Here is a 6,089-nt window from a genome sequence, read left to right as displayed (position 1 = left end):
CAGAGAGGGGGGACAAGTGAGTGTGTTGGAACCCTGGAGGCTGAAAATTTCAAGTTTTCTGAGCTGAGGGGTGCTGACCCTCAGGCAAGCATCACATTTGACTGGAGGCCTTAGAACAGGCTTCCAAAATTGAGTGATAGCAATGGGGTTGTGGGTGTGTAGTTTGAATAGTACTGTGTGATCTCACAGGGTGAAAAAACTTAGATTTATTTTTTAGTATACAGTAATGTGTGTGAGTCAAGATGGAGGATTTAAGGCATTGTCTAAGTCCTTCTTCACCTTCTTCCCTCTTCTTCATGGGTTTGGGTGGTTTTCTGTAATTGGGTGGAAAAGGTCCACATTGTGGGCCTTGAGTGGTCATTATTGGGTCAAAAGTATAAACAATATAGGTGTCATCTTATTATTGGATAATTATTGCTTAAATAACCTTGGAAAGAGTTAGAAGCCCTCCATTTTACCTTTGTTTTCTGACTTGCTAGTTGGAGCTCACACTTCATGAGACTGTACATAGATAAGAAACAATAAATATCCAGGTCCAAACTCAACATCTATGTTTCCCGTGTCTTAATCCCGACCTCGGCAGAGAAAAAGGAACCAGAACTGTAACATGAATGTTAAAGAGGGAGCCCACTGTCTCAGATCAAGGTGAGACACACCTGAGAGAAGTTAGTGACCTTCCTGCCTGTAGAGCTGAGCCTCAGGGGTGACAAAGACAGCAAAGGATCTTGGCTTCGATCCCCTGAGAGGAGCTGGATGGAAAAGCAGCTTCGGAGGCTTTTTTGAGCTCAAACCCTTAATGCATTCCCACTGAATGTGAGCTTCCTGTGGTGCTTTTGCCCTTGTAGGTGCCTTTGGTCACTGTGGCCCTGCTGAGCATCTCTGCACTGTACTGTGATAAAACCCTGTCCTGGGGGGAGCTGTGGCCGAATGTGCTATCACACTGAAGCCGGGCAGGACGTGGAGGGGTCTGGGCTGCTCCTCAGTCCTGCCACAGATCAAGATCCCACAGATCAAGATTAGATGCAGACAGCTGTGTCTCTTGGTGAATATGAAAGCAGCTGTAACTGAGATAAATTGTAAGGGTACCGTGAGGCACAGAAGAATTTCTGCAGCGGCAGACAAGCCTTGGTATATAACAATGATGAATGGGTTCATAAATGCCCTCCTCAATATGAGGAGTACTTTCTGACTCAGAGCTGCTGTGGGCTTAAAATATCTTTGTCTTCAGGTTGGTGTCACAGGAGGCAGAATCAGAGCCATTTTCTTAAAGTTTTTTCATTGAGAGCAAGTAGTTTTGGGGTTTTTTTTCCTCAGAAAATTTAATAATATGGGAATTACTTAAAATACTTAAATGTATTCAGGTTGTGAAACTTCATAGCTTCTAAAATAATTTCTTGGCTGGTACATCTGTTTTAGGTTTTGTTTTCTTTTTTTTTTCCTTTCTAGTACTTATCTATTTTTCACATCAATCAGAAAAAGAAGGCTGAAACGTTTGAGCCACTTGGAAGTTAAGAGAATAGGAGGGCAAGGCTGAACATTATACTTATCTTGGAATAACAGGAGTGTGGGGGGATTCGTTTCAGCTCTATCAGCAGATAGCCATGTAATAAAAATGTCTGAAAAAAAGGTGAAATGAATAGCAGCTGAGAAAAAAAAAGGTCTCTCTTCCCTAAACACACTTTGTTTCTATCCGTTCCCATTTCTTCCCTTGATGCTACAAGAAAAGAAGAATTTATTTCAGGATTTGTCCTGGTTATCTTTTGAAGTAAGTGCACTTGCTGCAAAGCTGTATAACAAAGTAGTGGTTAAATTAATATCAAGAATTTCTAATGGAAATGTTTAGAATACCTAATTTCCAAGGCCTAATTGGAAACAACCTAAATTATTACATCAATAAAATTTGCTTGAGGGAAAGCCAAAAGAGATTCATGTAATGAAATAGAAAGTTCTAGCTGGAGAAAATTATTTTCACTGTGGAGCATCTGAAAAGGTTTGCAGATGTTGGATTACAAGAAACACTGCTGAATTTTTCTGAACCTTTTAACACATGGCCATTTTAACATAAAACATCACTCAGCTCACAAAAGGAACATGCAAAGGTATTCTGAGAAGCGTAAGTGTAAACAGATTGTGCTCCATTTGTTTGAAAACAGCCCTTACCTGATGGAAGTGCAGTGCCATTATATTCCCTTCCAAACATCTTGCAATTCTAACCCAGCTTGTTTTTATGGCTGTTTTTAAAGCTGTAAGACTGTGACAACGTGGTGGTTTAGGCCTCAGGTTTTAAAATGCCATTTCTCTTGGGAACCAAAGACAGAAATCCAAACTTCCTTCAGGTCCTGCCTTCATCCTCGCAAAGTATATTGGATGCTCTTTGCAGCGTCTGACTCCTGAGTCTAACGGGCTGAAGCTGAACCCCCAAGAATTTGGCTGTTCTGTGTCTGTACAAAAGCAATCTTTGCAGCAGATCTGGGAGGGGATTGGGACACAGCCATTGCAGTTTTCTCACAAATTCTCCCTCTGTCCCTGCAGTAACTGGCAGAGCTGTGCATGTCTGTGGGACACGACTCTCCAGGTGAGAGGGGGTAAGATCCAGCACTGCTGCTCCTGGAGAGCTTTGGCCAGCAGGTCTCACGGGTTTTTCCCTGCTGGAGTCAGTGGAGATTTGTGCACATTAAATGTGAATTGGTGAAGGTGTGACCAGCTGTTCTGGTGGTGGCTGACCAAGTCCAAACCCCATTAAAAAATTATGAAATTGCCACTGGGCCATTCTCAGGAGCACATGAGTCTGTTAGAAATGACCTACACTCACACACTTCAGTTGATGAAGCTTTATACACATGAAAAAAAAAAAACTGAGGAAATAAAATATTTTAAAAAGTTGGCAGGGAAGGATATGTAACTCTCATGTCTTAGACGTGTTCTACATACAGAGAAATTTGCTATCATTGAACACATCTACATGCTATCAAATGTATTAACTTTTAAAAAAACCAGATATATCAGTGGAGAATGCCATTTTAAAGTGTTGTTCACGCTATTAGTTTTTAGCAGAGCTTAACAGACCATGAAGTAGGTGATTATCTAAATAAGAAATTAGCAACAGGAAGATAAAAAAATGAGAACTTCACAAACAACTATCAAGCGTAAAAATTTCGTTGTTCATGGGTTGCACACCTTTTCCCACAATGTGGCAGTTAGAGAAAAATGTTTTCTCAGATTTGGGTTTTAATGAGGAATTTTACTTGCTCTTTGGGCAAAGATTAAAACTTAATTCTACTTTGCAAACCTTATTTTTTGAGAACTCTGAGTAGATACAGGTTATTTGCTTACAGTTAAGCTTTTCGCACCTCTGGTTCAGTTTTGTGGGTCTCACGCAGCTGAAGCTCCTGAGAATAGTTACACTAGTTCTTTCAAAGATCCCATTTTTAGTACTGCAGCAAAAGTTTACAAAAAAAAAAAAAAAGTCAGATCAGCAGCCTCTGCCTCCCAACACAGTCACAAATCTGGGGAATTCAAAGCAGGGTTCTCTAGAAGCTGCTAATTGCCTGTCAATCATCTGGGACACCAGCAGTTCACACGTTTTTGCTATCGACCTAGCAGATTAATGGTATAACCCAAACAAAGGAACAAAGGCTAAACTGTTCAGTTGGGAAGGGTACTGTGTGGTCTTTTCAGGCCAAGATTAACAGGGAAACAGAGAAATGGTGTTCTTTGTAAAACTAAAGCTGCAGTGACCTTAACTCTGGCGAACAGACTGAATGAGTTCAGCACTATTTGCCAGCAAAACCTGAAACAGCAGTGCTTTAAAAAAAAAGAGAAAACAAAAAGAAAACAACAAAATAAAAGCCCCAAAGCCTGTGTTGAAAAATCTTTCCAAGCAAAATGAAGTAAAATTAAAATTAAATTGGTTTCACTTTTAGGAGTCAGCAGCATAGCTAAAATGATTCACAGAGCAGTGCTAGAAACTGTTGACCATTATGCTGAATGTATTTATAGTGTCTGTGAGAGTCTATTTTCAGGACAAAAACCAGCACTGTTTAAAAAAAGAGTGTTTAAATTTTCCTCTGGTATCTTTGGGACTTGTATTCTTGGATTGAGGTCAATCAGAATAAGAGTACTATTATTACTGAAATTAATATTTTTTTAGTTGCTGGTATATTCATCATAGCTGGGCATTCCATCTGAGACTAAGACTCTGTTGTGCTAGAATCAAACCAGCACCAAAGGAGAGCCCCTGAAAATTTCCAGTCCCTCTATACTGTGGAGTTTCCAGTCAAATTCATAATTAAGATGGCAGTGAGGTTTGTTCTCTAAGGAGGGCAGTGCTGGTTGAAGAGAAAAGGGTGACTTGTGTGAGGAATGGCTGCTTCAAAAAGGGTTTTAGCCACCTTTATTGACATTTACTTGATATTAATTAGTTACCATCTGGAGGCAAAAATTCTTTTTAAGCTAAAAGAGAGAATATAGAAAATGAGCCTCTGGTCTTTCCTGATTTCTTGAGGCATATTTTGTTTCCAAGGCTGCAACACCATGTTTTCCTTTGGCTTCTTGTTCTTGCCTACCATACCATGCCCACAATCTCTGCTGCTCTAAATCAATATTTTTCCAGGACTGCATGGTAAATTCTAATAATTTCAGTGAAGTGTTTGGGAAGTGAAGGTTCTCAGCTCTGACCATTTTGGCAGCAGAGTAGGAGGAGTGGGCAGCAGGAAAGGAGAAGGGAAGGGAAGGGAAGGGAAGGGAAGGGAAGGGAAGGGAAGGGAAGGGAAGGGAAGGGAAGGGAAGGGAAGGGAAGGGAAGGGAAGGGAAGGGAAGGGAAGGGAAGGGAAGGGAAGGGAAGGGAAGGGAAGGGAAGGGAAGGGAAGGGAAGGGAAGGGAAGGGAAGGGAAGGGAAGGGAAGGGAAGGGAAGGGAAGGGAAGGGAAGGGAAGGGAAGGGAAGGTGTCCCTGCACCACTGCTGAGACAATGCACCCCCTTGTCACACACTCAGCCTCTCTGTCCTGACCCCTCACTTTAGACAGCAGGTATTCTTTCTCTGCTGCTGTTGCTAGTCCCAGATAATATCTGTTCCCCAGGGCAGATGAAACAGAAGCTCTGGAAAATGTTAAAAAAGCAAAAATCAGAGGGTCTGAAACAAGAATCAGAAATTCTGATACAGTCTGACCCAACAGGTCACTAGATACTCTCCCCAAAGGTTCACTTTGTATGGAAATCTGTCATTTTTCCTACTTATGCATCAGGGGCTTCAACAAACTGTACAGTGGATGAAAATGTGGAAACTAGCTTATATTTCAAAATAATTTTGGCCTGAAAAATCCAAGTCAGATAGACATCCTGAATGTTTGTCTTTGAAATTTTAAGATAATTTAAATTATCCATGTGACTTAGAGTGCCACCATTTTTGTTCCCTGATTCAATGCACAACATTAAGAAAAAAGAATTTCTCAATTTCAGCCCTATGGGCGGATTCAATTTTTGTTTTCTGTGAATACTCTGTGATACTAATATGAATTTTTTCCCTGGTAGAGATACTCTGTTCAGTAAGCTCATTCACTTGCCTATTTTGATGAGTTACAAGGTATCCACTCTTCTTTAGTGAAGGATGCAATTAGTACTATTTCATCTTGTAGCCATAAAAAAATAGGGAAGTTTCAGCCTGGAATCAGAGCTGGGAGACTTTCAACTGCAGTCAAAAAAACTAAAGTAAGGGCATATATTAAATGCAGGTAGAAGGATATCTCAGACCTTAGAAAATCAATTGAGAAGTAATGAACATTGATGAACATATAAAACTTGCAGAAAGTCTCATTTATTCATTGTAGGCTTCAATAAAAGACATCTCATTTGTCTGCTGCAGAGCTGGAACAGGATGGATTACACAACATAGTGAATATTTTGCTTTGCGTTTTATTGATCTGAGTGGGAAATACCGATTGCACTGGAGAGTATGAACTGGATACAAAACCACTGAAGTCAATGAAAAGATTTCTTTTGGTTTTGGGGGTTTAGAGCAGCTAACGTCTGTGAAGGATAAGTTGCCCAGTCCATGTAAATTGGTTACACAATCCTGCAACAAAGTGAAGAAT

The sequence above is a fragment of the Chamaea fasciata genome, unplaced genomic scaffold, assembly GCF_029207755.1.
Source record: "Chamaea fasciata isolate MVZ Bird 193981 ecotype frontalis unplaced genomic scaffold, bChaFas1.0.hap1 SCAF_2, whole genome shotgun sequence".
NCBI lineage: Eukaryota > Metazoa > Chordata > Aves > Passeriformes > Sylviidae > Chamaea > Chamaea fasciata.
Note: the sequence above shows the minus strand (reverse complement) of the source record.